General features: G+C 41.5%; 1 protein-coding gene across 12 annotated transcripts in view; it reads left to right on the top strand.

Moving 5' to 3' along the window:
- LOC134348361 (alpha-(1,6)-fucosyltransferase) overlaps positions 1-12,658 on the top strand; it is an 877,712-nt gene that overhangs the window by 602,092 nt on the left and 262,962 nt on the right. Inside the window, exon 1 of one of the 12 annotated variants that reach the window (XM_063051690.1) lies at positions 6,855-6,932. The exons of the other annotated variants lie outside the window; for them this stretch is intronic. The gene's annotated coding sequence lies outside the window, so the exon portion shown is untranslated. Of the gene's footprint in view, positions 1-6,854; positions 6,933-12,658 lie in introns of those variants that run through there. 12 annotated transcript variants of the gene reach the window in all.

Genomic DNA, 12,658 nt, shown 5'->3' with positions numbered 1-12,658 from the left:
CTCTTAAAAGACCCTATTGTATCTGCTTCCACCACCGCCGCCAGCAGTGCATTCCATGTACCCACCACTCTGTGTGAAAAACTTACCCCTGACATCCCCTCAGTATCTATTTCTAAGCACCTTAAAACTATGCCCCCTTGTGTTAGCCATTTCAGCCCTGGGGAAAAGCCTCTGGCTAGCCACACAATCAATGCCCCTCATCATCTTATACACCTCTATCTGGTCACCTCTCAGCCTCCGACACTCCAAGGGGAAAAGGCGAAGTTCGCTCAGCCTATTCCCATAAGGCACGCCCTCCAATCCAGGCAACATCCTTGTAAAGAGGGAGAAGATCACATTTTTTCTTCCATATAATCTTGAACACTTCCTTAATAGAAATAAATATGAATTGGGCACTGGGAAGGCACTTTAAGAAAGCAGGGATGATGACTGTACCATGTAATAATTAAGTCAAAGGTGGTTACATTACTGGATTAGTAACAATTCATATAGTTGACCTTAAATCTATTGTTTAAATTCACTTAATATCTGGAATGTCATATAATTATCACTAAATAAAAACCATATTCATTGTTCATGTACTTCAGTTAAGTGCTTCTATCAAGGTAGCACTTGGCCAAATGTAGGTCTAGTGAGCACAGACAACCCTGAATTCAATGGGCATCAAGGAAGTTGTCAAATGAGCAGAGTTAAACCTCACCATGAGGAATGTGGATGTGCTTGGTAGAAGTCAATTATCCCAACCCAAGAACACCACTGGAGGAATTCCTCTGAACAGTGTCCTGGACTCAGTTATCTTCCACTGTGTCCTCCAAGATATTCAACTGGGGTGTCCACAGCAAATCTGTATCTACAAGAGCAGGGTATACTGCAGCATGCCCTGATACCTCAGAGCCTTTTTCCAATCTACAAGGTGTGAGCCAGCACGTGTCATTGCATGAGGAGAACAATTCCAACAACAGTCATGAGCTTGGCACCCATTCATCAACTGAAGCATCCTTTCTTTTCTCCACCGGAAAACCATGACTGCCGAATATGCTGTTTATAAAACAGTCACCAAGGTTATCTCAACACCACCTCCAAAATACTGTGCATCTGTCACCAAGAAAGGATGGGGCAACAACTGCTTGAAAGCATCACCACTGCTAGGTTCCCCTCCTTGCCACACATCCTCCTCAGAAGGATGTATGCCATTTGCTTCTTCAGTATCTCTTGGTCTGAGTCCTGGAACTCCCCATTTGGCAATATCTCAGCAGTTGAGAACTTCACAGTGGCTCACTGCTTCCTTCTCTTAAGCAGTTACGGTTTGACAATGATGCTGACATTGCTAACAGTGTCCCTCAACCCAAAAAAAAGAATAAATAGAATAAAAAGCAATGAGGCGTGATTTCCTGCATCAGTGTGATTTCAAAATGGTGTTATCTTTCTTCAGGGAATTGGGAGTTCTCTGGAAATAATCATAAGACAACTTTGAAACATCAGGTGTGAGATGAAGGTTATCATAAAATACATAGATTTCCTTGTCCATTGCACACTTATCAGAGGATCTGAATGTGTTGGGGAGTTGGGAATAAAGAAATTCACGGCCCTTCAATGGGTAAATGTTTTCGGCTTTCAAAGAAGGCATGGAAAACTTTTGTTGTAGATTTATCACCTGGTGTGTGGATGTTAGAAGTTCACAACCTCAATCCTTCTCAATCATGAAATTAGAACAAGGTTAATCTGTATTCAACTCTCTTCATATTTCTATTGTACCTTGAAACAGAAAGCTCCCTGCCTTAGAATCACACAGAAGGCCACGTAATAAAACACTTGAAATGCACTCTGCTCGCTATATTTTCTAAAGTTTATGATGACCTCCGGTTTCAGGTGAAGATTTGAGCCATCTTAAAAGCATTAAAACACTAAATTGGGAGTTTTTTGGCTACTCTTTCTCAGCTGCATTCTGATAGAAGTCCTGTTCTATTTTCTGAGAAGTTCTGTTATCACAGATGGAGAGCAAAACGGGTGCATGCTACAATTCAACTAACCATTCTCCAAATATAAAGGCGCCTGACTGCGTAAAGAAATGGGACCATCCTGATAAAGCATCATGAAAGTGCATGATGCTTGGATGAGATAAACTGGAAAAGGACTGTTGATCTCTATAATTTTTAATCCCAAGGAAGCTTCATATTGAAAACCAATCCCATTTCAGTATCTCTGTGGAAAGTATTGTCATTGATGAATGAAAGGAGTTAAAGATATATCATTTTGCCATGGATATTTGCAGGGGACTTGTGGTTTCAGTCATGACAGATAGAAGGTAAAAGAAGTGCCTGCTACAATACACCAAGTGATTCCCCAAATGTAAAACCATATGACTATGTTAAAAGGGATCATCTTGTTGAAAACATCATTAAAGCCCATGATGTTTGGGTCAAATACAAATTGGAAAAGGATTGTTGATCTCTATATTTTTTAATCCCAAAATGCAACATCTGAGAAATATTAATCTAGAGAAATAACATGAAATATGGTCTCTTTCTATTTCCTATTGGAGAATCAAAATAGGTGCTAACTTCCTTTTAAAGTATCCAGTTGTTTAATTTTATTATCCGGTATCTTGCAGTAGAAATCTTGGAAAGTACAATGCTGTGCAAAAATGTTAGGCACATATATATGGTGCTAGGGTGCCTAATTCTTTTGTGTGGTACTGTATTTGTCAAAGTGGAGAGGAGACCGAATTTGCAAATCTGGTGGGAGCAAAGAATATTGGTGATGGTGGTGTGCCGGGGGAGGGATGTGGGACAAATGGCAGAGAAGGAGTGCCAGGGTTGGGGGTTGGCAAGGGTGCAGACTCACCCAGCCCTGATAGATCAGGCAAGCTCACTGATTCCAAACAATTGGTTTATTCATCATTATGGAATGCCTCTCTACTGCCTTCTGATCCCTCTTCTCTGTCTTCCCCTATTCCCAACATGATTCCCCTCTCCCTACCCTTTCCCACTCTGTCCACAATAGAGACCCATATCAGAATCAGGTTTATCATCACTCACATATGTAATGAAATCTGTTTTGTTTTGTAGCAGGATTACAGTGCAATACATAGGATTACTATGATACTGTGCAAATGTCTTAGGCACCCTAGTTTAAGACACTTGCACAGTAATGGACTTTCTAACTGCATGACAGGATAGTTCTATGTTTTTTTATATAGCACATTCCTTTACAAGGCTCTTGTGTGCACTTCAATTTCAACAGAAATATCTGTCACGGCCCTCGGTTGATTTAATTTGGAATTTTAAAAAATGTTAAATATAAAATTTCAAATGTATGCCTTTATGGTTCATTGAAAGGTTATGTCTTCATGCTTCGATGTGTCTAACCTTCCAGACTACCATTTTAATTTGACCCCAAAACAGCAGTTGTTATAACTTCTGCCAATCCTACAAACGTTTGTATTTCAAAGCGAGTCACCGGCCAAATATTACCTGTAGAATCAAGCTGGCTATTTTAGTTTATTGTTTATACACAATAGAATATAAAAGGTATTTCTATCAAAGTAAAATAATTGTTGCACGAATCATTATTTACACACAAGCAGGCACAAAATTCATACCCATTAGTTGGCATATTCTTTTCGTCAAGCATGTTTCAAGATAATTATGGATAGGTCTGATCCTTGGGTTGAGATTCCAAATTGGAGAAAGGTCAATTAAGATGGTATCAGAAAGGATCTGGCAAATGTGGATTGACATAGTTTGCTTTCTAGCAAAGGAATGCTGGGTAAGTGGGAGGCCTTCAAAGTGAAATTTTGAGAGTACAGTGTTGGTATGTTTTTGTCAGAATAAAAGGCAAGGCTAACAGGTTTGAAGAAATTTGGTTTTTCAAGAGATATTGAGACCCTATCACCTTTTAGTTTGTCTTTCTTCTCCTCGCTCTCCCCCTCACGTTTTTATTCTGGCATCTTCACCCTTCCTTTGCAGTCCTGTTGAAGAGTCTAAGCCTGAAATGTCGACTGTTTATTCATTTCCATAGATATTGTCTGACCTGCAGAGTTTCTATGCATCTGTATTTACTTACAAGATGAACACAGAGTCTATGGAACTGAGAGAAAATCACAGTGTGGTCATGGGACCATGTACGGATCATAGAGGAGGAGGTGCTTACTGACTTTGAGACAAATTTGAGTAGATAAATCAACAGGGCCTGATAACATGTTCCTTTGTGTCTTGTGGAAGGCTAGTGTAGAAACTGCAGGGGCTCCAGTAAAGGTATTTAAAACTTCATTAGCCGCGGGTTTGGTGCTGGAAAATAGCTAATGTTCCCTTGTTCAAGAAAAACTCCAAGAATAAGAAGGGAAATTTCATGCTGGTGAGCCGGAGATATGTAGCGTGTAAGTTATTGAAAGCAATTCAAAGGGACAGGATATATTAATAAGTAGACAGACAGGGACTGATTAAGGATAGTAAACATGACTTTGTGCATGGTAGGTCATGCCTAACCAATCTTATATAACTTTTCAAGGAAGTTACCAGGAAAGTTGATGAAGGAAAGTAAGTGGTTGTTGTCTACATCGACTTTAGCAAGGCCTTTGATAAGTTACCATGTGGGAGATTGGTCAAGCAGGTTCAGTCACTTGTCATTCAGGATAAGGAAGTAAATTGGATTCAACATTGGCTTTACAAGAGAAGCCAGAGAGTGTCAGTAGATTGTTGCCTCTCTGACTGGAGACATGTGGCTAGTGGTGTGCTACAGGGATCAATGTTGAAGCCATTGCTGTTTGTCATTTGAATAAAAATGTGGTAAACTAGATCAGCAAATTTGTGGGTGACATCGAGAAATGGGGGTAGAGTCAACAGTGAGGAAGGGTATCAAAACTTGCAGTGGGATCAGCACCAGCTGGAAAAATGGGCTGAAAAATGGTAGATGGAATTTAATGTGGACAAATGTGAGGTATTGCAATTTGGGAGAGCAAACCAGAGTCGTATTTTCATGGTGAATGGTAGGGCACTGAGTAGTATGGTAGAATGGTGGAATCTTGGAATACTGATTCATAATTCCTTCAAAGCATCATCACAGGTTTTTAGGGTGGAAAAGAGAGCACGATCTCAGCCTGAAACATCAACTGTTCATTAATTTCCATAGATGCTGCCTGATCAGTTGATCTCCTCCAGCATTTTGTGTGATTTCAGCATTAAAAGAAATTTGGATTAAGTACATAGACGAGAGGATCCTGGGGGTCTGTGCTCCAGATGCAGGTCAATGTGACAAGGCAGAATAATAAACAAGAGAAAATCTGCAGATGCTGGAAATCCAGGCAATACGCACAAAATGCTGAAGGAACTCAGCAGGCTAGGCAGTATCTATAGGGAAACAAAAGTACAGTCAACATTTCAGGTGGAGACCCTTCAGCAGGACTGGAGAAAAAGAAAGTTGGGTAGATTTAAATGGTGGGGGAGGGGAGCGAGGTGATAGATGAAACTGTGGGGGGGGGGGGGGGAGGGATGAAGTAAAGAGCCAGGAAGTTGATTTGGTGAAAGAGATTCAGGGCTGGAGAAGGGGAAGTCTGACAGGAGAAAACAGAAGCCATGGAAGAAAGAAAAACGGGGAGGACCACCAGAGAGAGGTGATGGGCAGGCAAAGAGATAAAGTGAGAGAGGGAAAAGGGATGGGGAATGATGAAGAGGGTGGGGCATTACCGGAAGTTCGAGAAATCAATGTTCGTGCCATCAGGTTGGAGGCTATCCAAACAGAATATAAGGTGTTGTTCCTCCAACCTGAGTGTGGCCTCATTGCAACAGCAGAGGATTGACATATCAGAATGGGAATGGGAAGTGGAATTAAAATGAGTGGCCACTGGGAGATCCTGATTCTTCTGGCGGATGCTGCTCAGTGAAGTGGTCTCCCAGTGTAGGTCAGAACTTACCGATACACAGGAGGCCACACCGGGAGCACCAGACACAGTATATGACCCCAACAGACTCACAGGTGAAGTGTCCTGAATGGTGGTTAGGGGCAGGTGTAGCACTTTTTCTGCTTGCAAGGATAAGTGCCAGGAGGGAGATCAGTGGGGAGGGATGAATGGACAAGGGAGTCACGTAGAAAGCTATCCCTGAAGAAAGTAGAGAGCTGGGGGAAGGGAAAGATGTGCTTGGTGGTGGGATCCTGTTGGAGAAGGCGGGAGTTGCAGAGAATTATGTGCTGGACTCGGAGGCTGGTGAGGTGGTAGGTGAGGATAAGAAGAACGCTATCCCTAGTAGGGTGGCAGGAGGATGGGGTAAGAGCAGAAATAGTTTGGCACAGACTAGATGAACTGAAGGGCCTGTTTCTGTACTGTTCTATGACTTTATAACTCTATGATACCTAACCTTCTTTCTCTCAGCAGTAGATGGTTTCAGTAACAGCATATTACTTGAAATTAGGGCAAGAGAAATGCTTGAATCATTTAGTTATTCTGGAAACCTTTGGGGAAAGAATGCTATGCATTCTGTTCAATCTTCAATCAACCTTTAAGAGAATTTAAGTATTTTTGGATGGTTTCTTTCTGTCTTAGAAATCAAAATATTCTTCAGTGATTAATTCTTAAAGTAGATTTATTTTGGGGGATATTCTTTAAAAATAACTTTGCCAATCAATACTAATTATTATGTCACTAGGAAGAGAAATGATAGAGCAACAAATAGCAGAACAATTTTACATAAGGTGTTGCTCTGACATTTTGAGTAGTTTAAAAGAGTGGTAATCATTTTGGAAGATATGCAAATGTTGTAATTACAGCATTTTCTAAGATGTGGTCACCAACGTGGTGAAACTAAAAGCTGAGAATTTAACGGAAGCATTCACTGATGTGATCAATAGCTCACTTCCTTTTGACGCCCCAATCACTTCAGCACGCAGAATTCAAAGTTGCTGCAATTTGTTACTGTCGATCGAAATCTGCCATAAAGGTATTCTGTTCTTTCTGATTTTTTAACAGCTGAAATAGGACTAAAATTATGTGATGGATTTAGAAGAAATATTCAGTTTCTTATCTGGGTTTTGTAGATGTTGCTAGTTGTTGATATGTTAATAAACAGCCTCTGTGTATCTGAATCCCGGTCTTTGTCATTAGAGTTGGCTAATATGCTACCAATGTTTGCCTTAGAATTGTAAGATAAATCAGATAACAATGAAGGATGTATGTTTTAAACTTTTATAGAACATGTCATGAATAGGAATGTTTCCTGCAGACCATCTGTTGTGTGATATCATTGCTATTGGTTGCAAATTGATGTTCTAGGCAAGGTGCTGTTTGCAAAAGCACATGCATGCATTCAAGGTTTTTCTATGCATATCAAAGTCAGCTTTAATAGCATGTTGCAAAATCAGTCTAGTTTAAACGTGGTTTCCTAAGTAGCAGTTGGCAAAATGATCCGAAATTGTTAGTTGTTCATTGTCGGTTTTGCTGTCAGCGTTCTTTTTCTGCTTCCTGCTGATAACCATTCATCTAGAAGCTCTATTCTAAGATTTCAGTGGAAATGGAATATTACTTTAAATAGAGTTTGTAAATGGGGACTAATCCAGTGCATCATGTCCGGCATGAAATACACTATTTATACAAACTCTTCCACAAACAGCTCAGGGTTTTGAATTCAAAATCCTTTTCTTTCACTCCTCAATTCAGGTGGAGTTCTAGACAGATTTCATTTCCTCTTTAGATTATGAAGACACGCAGTCCTCTTTTATTGTCATTTAGTAATGCATGCATTAAGAAATGATACAATATTTCCTCCGGTGTGATATCTCAAAACACAGGACAGACCAAGACTGAAAAAACTGACAAAACCGCATAATTATAACATATAGTTACAACAGTGCAACAATACCATAACTTGATGAAGAAGTCCATGAGCACAGTAAAAGTTCAAAATCTCTCAAATGTCCCACATCTTATGCAGACGGGAGAAGGAAGAAAAACTCTTCCTGCCATGCCCGACCACAATCCATCTCTGAGTAATCCGAAAACTTCGAGCCTCCGAATCAGCTCTCCGACACCGAGTACTGAGCGCCATCTCTGTCCGAGCGATTCGACCTCAATCTTGTCGCCAACAGCAGGCAAAACCGGGGATTTTGAGGCCTACCTTCTGGAAGATCCCCGACCATGCAGTATGACAGCAGCGAATGAGCATTTCAGAAATTTCTCCAGATGTTCCTCTGTTCTTTCACATCCCTCTCCATCAAATCAGAATTGTCCACGGCCTCTATTTAACAGATACGATATCATTTTTCACCGGAGAGCTGCGCATTCACGGCGCGCTGCTTTCTCTCCTCCTTCCACCCTTCAAGCCTTCGGGTTGTCTTAGGATAGTTATGACCTTTAAATCAGGGTGATAAGTTTTGGTTTAAACCTGGGGATGATTCATGTTAGCGGAGCTTTGAGTCTGATTCTAGGCTAATATCTGTCCCCGAAACGACAGTTTGAGAAGCCACAAAGTTTTCCTCAAGCAACACACATCAAAGTTGCTGGTGAACGCAGCAGGCCAGGCAGCATCTCTAGGAAGAGGTGCAGTCAACGTTTCAGGCCGAGACCCTTCGTCAGGACTAACTGAAGGAAGAGTGAGTAGGAGATTTGAAAGTTGGAGTGGGAGGCTCCCCTTCCTTTTCTCACTCCTTCTCTCTGTAGTCCTCTTTCACCATTTTTCTCGCTATTGTCATTTCCCTGTGGCTATGATCTGTCAAATACATTTACAAGACAGCTGTATGCTCTTAGTTTAGTAAGGTAAGGCGAGAGGAGAAGATGGCGGCGTGATGCAGCTCGCAGTGGCCACTCTGGTGGTGATGTCTGTTATTTGTCAAGTAGTGTGCCGTGTACAATCCTGATTTGATGGAGATGGACATGAGAGCACGGAGGAACATCTGGTGAAACTTCTGAAATGCCTGCTTCGCTGCTGCTGCTACTGTGTGGTCCAGAATCTCTGGAGGAGAAGGCCCTGAGTCCTCGGCTTTGCTTGTTGATCGGCGGCCGGGACGAGGTCGAAGCGCTTGGCAGAGGATGATGCTTGGAGCGTCTGTATCGGAGGGGCTGGTTGGAGGCTTGAAGTTTTCGGACGGACTCAGAGTCCACTGCAGTCGGGTGCTTCCAATGGTGCTGCATCGGCAAGTTGGCGGTGCTTGGAGGTTCATGGCAGGGAGAGTTCCTCCCTTCTGCCACCTGTGTGAGATGACAAGTCTATCGGGACTTTGAGACTTTTTTTTTTACCATGCCCATGGTCTACTCTTTATGAAATTATGGTATTGCTTTACACTGTTGTAACTATATGTTATAATTATGTGGTTTTGTCAGTTTTAGTCTTGGTTTGGCCTGTGTTTTCTTGTGATATCACTCTGGAGGAACGTTGTATCATTTTTTAATGCATGCATTTCTAAATGACAATAAACGAGGACTGAGTGTCCTCATAATCTAATCTAATATAAATGTATCTTTAGTCCAGTGGTGGTGTTATGTCACACTAATTTTCCTGTTTTGTTATTGCTGCTTACTTTAAGATTTCACTGAAGGCTCAACAGCTATAGCTAGAGCTTTAAGTATTCAGCAATTTATCAATAATATGCCTTTTATATATGCAATGAAATGACTGGAGTGTATACAATTGATTAATACACCTTAATACCAGACACATTTGTGGTGCGTAACATCTAGCATAAACAACACAGTGCATATAGAGTAATATTTATAAGTGACTTCCTGCATTACTTCTGAAGGCATACAATAATGGTTCTGACTCCCAGTTACATTAAATGTGTAGACAGAAGATTATGGTTGCATTGATGAATTTCAAGCAATTGCAAATATGCAACCATGGTTGTCCAGCACTTGGAGCTGTGAAAGGCAACTCTAATGTAAATGGAGGAAATCCCACTCTAGTAAGTCTGAAGTCATTGTGTAGGTTAATTGGGTGGGGATGGGGAATTATTTTAGAATGTTGCCCAGGGGACTGTTTGTTATCTGTTTTCCTATGTATAATTGTTTGAGATAAATTCATGCATTTATTTGAGAATGATTACATATGAAAAAATTTGTAAAAATGAATCGGGTTGGTAGGAGTTGAGGAACAGTTAAAGAGCTGTTTGTCGTTTGATAATTACTTTGATATAGAAAAAGTGGGATTGAAATCAGGTGGTAATTTTTCAGAGAGATTGATGTAATAATAGAGCAACGATGGGAAAGGGATTTCAGTTGGGTCTGAGAGTCATCAGGAATCTAGCAAAGATTTTGCATCATATACCGGGGTGCTCTCTACAGTTACCTGATGAGGTAACCATGGCCTTTGGGCAGGAGCAGATGTCATCATGTGGTTCCCAGCCTTCATAGAGTGTTTCATCCCTTAACAACTACACTCTCTAGCTGTTGGGTCGGCAGTGGTGGCCAAGTCACTGCCCATCTGCTTCCGAGTTCCACCTCAACTCCTCTCGCTTGCTCCATATCCAGCAAGAGGCTCTTTCTGCTTCCTCCCCCATCCTGTGAGCTGCTTGGTTCTGGTTCTTTTCATCAAGGCCCAGCGTAGAGAGCAACCTCCATGCTGACCTTGCCAGAAACCCTCTAGAGCCAATCTGCGCGGGAAATAGCCACAACTGCCGTCCTTTGTCCCTGCACTCCTGGACTAAGGACTGGTACTTCAGGGCCTTCCTCTCGTGAGCCTCCTCACATTCTTCCTCCCATGGTACTGTGGGCTCCACCAGGATGATTTTCTTGTCTTTGGTGGACCACAGTACGATATCTGGTCAAAGTGTGGTTTGTACCACCTCCGGGAACTGCAGCTTCCTCCCCACAATGACCCTCTTCTCCCATGATTTGGCAGTTTGCAGCAGATTAAATTTAGGCCTCTTTGATATGACTAGCGTGGCCCTCTCCTTGATGAAAATGACTGCCCTGTTTGCCTGTCTGCCAGCTGGTCTCTTTTTACACTTCTGCCACTCCAGTGTGTCAGCAAGGGACAGCAGGACCTTGTCGTGCTGCCAGCTATACCGTTCTTGTGTTCAAGCTGTTTTGCATCCTGACAGTATGTGTGACACTGAACCTTACTGACTACAAAGCTTGCCATTAGGGCTCTCTGTCAGCCCCCATGTGTGCAACTGTGATGGTATCATACACAGGCCGCAGGAGGAAAGAAATGTGGAAGGGCTCCAGCCTCCAAAGCTCTGCCCAAGTGATCTTGCGCTTGGGAAGATCCCATTTCATCCAGGCGCCCTGTGACCTCAACTCCATTGCCTTTAATACCTGCCTTTCAAGGTGAAGAATTTTTGAAATGTGTAGAGGATCATAATCAGCATCTGTCCAACTCAAATGAAGAAACACAGGGAATGATGTACACCAATGGTCTGGAATAGTGGGCAATATCACCCCTCTTGGGGCAGCGGAAGTTTCTAAGGGGGGTGATAAAAAAACAAAGGGGTCAGTTGGAGGGAGTGCTTCGTAGCAAGGGATTACAGGTTTAATATAAGAAATGAATTATATATTATAGGCAGTTGATCTCATAATTGATTACAATGATCACGTAGTCATCTCATCTCTTGATAACTCGCCATTCTCTGAGCCTTTGCTCAAAGCGCTTTATAGTTGCTGAAAATCAATACGACATTTCTGTATTTGACGTATCATGAAAAATCTGGACTGATGAAATTGCGTAATTTCTAGACCAGTCCACGCATTATTGCCATTCACTACTGTAGTACAATGTTAGCTAGTATGATTTCCATACTCTAATCATGCAGTGACACAGTTCCTGAGAATTAGGGTATTGTATTCAATGGGGTAAAATTCAGAATCTTCCCTTTCAAATGGCCTTGACCGCATTTCTCTAGCCACAGCCCAACCAAGGTATCGCTGCCCCACTTTATGTACCCTCAGGCAGAGTCAGATTTGTCCTGAACTATTATGATGTCCTAGCTTTCCCCTTTATTGATCGCAGTGCTTGAGTTTGGACTTAAACAATAGTTGATTGTGGTCATTAATCCTTAATGAAAGTGGCAGAAACAGATCAAACGAAAAAGAAGTGTTTGACAATGTAGTGGGGAGTATCTAAAATAAGTATTTGTACCAGCACCAGGAAATCAACAGCAGCTTATGTGTCTGTTGTCTTTAAACATTTTTTCAAGTGAGACAATTAAATTGTCCAGGCTGTTTGAACATTTGATGAGAATACACTCTGATAAACTAACAAGAACCTGGTTTATTTTCAGTCACTTCATGAACCTTTAAGAAACGTAATACACTTCAAAACACGTTTGCCAGCACTTCACGACACAACAGTGATGGTTTGCGTGCTTCATATAACATTTCATTGTTCATTGCTAAATCTGGAAAGCTCCATACAATCGAAGGAGAACTGATTCTTCCAGCAGTAAGGAAGATTCTGAGAATGGTTTTGCTTGTCTCCAGATCAAATAATGGAAGTAATTCCGCTCTGCAACAGCTCTGTTCAAAGACAAATATATGAGATGTCTGAGAATGTGGAAGATATATTGTGCGACATACTTAGAACAATAGAATTTGTGCTGCAGTTGGATAAGTCAACTGCAAATAATCTTTCCTTCTTAGTTATTATCACTTCATAAAAGATGGAAAGCATGATTCAAGAGTTGTTATTTGCCAGGGGATGAGAAAAGAGGGAATCAATATTTCGGGCTGTTGAGT

This window comes from Mobula hypostoma, chromosome 1 (genome assembly GCF_963921235.1).
Source record: "Mobula hypostoma chromosome 1, sMobHyp1.1, whole genome shotgun sequence".
NCBI classification, from domain to species: domain Eukaryota; kingdom Metazoa; phylum Chordata; class Chondrichthyes; order Myliobatiformes; family Myliobatidae; genus Mobula; species Mobula hypostoma.
The sequence above is the reverse complement of the archived record's forward strand: the minus strand, read 5'-3'. Positions and strand labels throughout refer to the sequence as shown.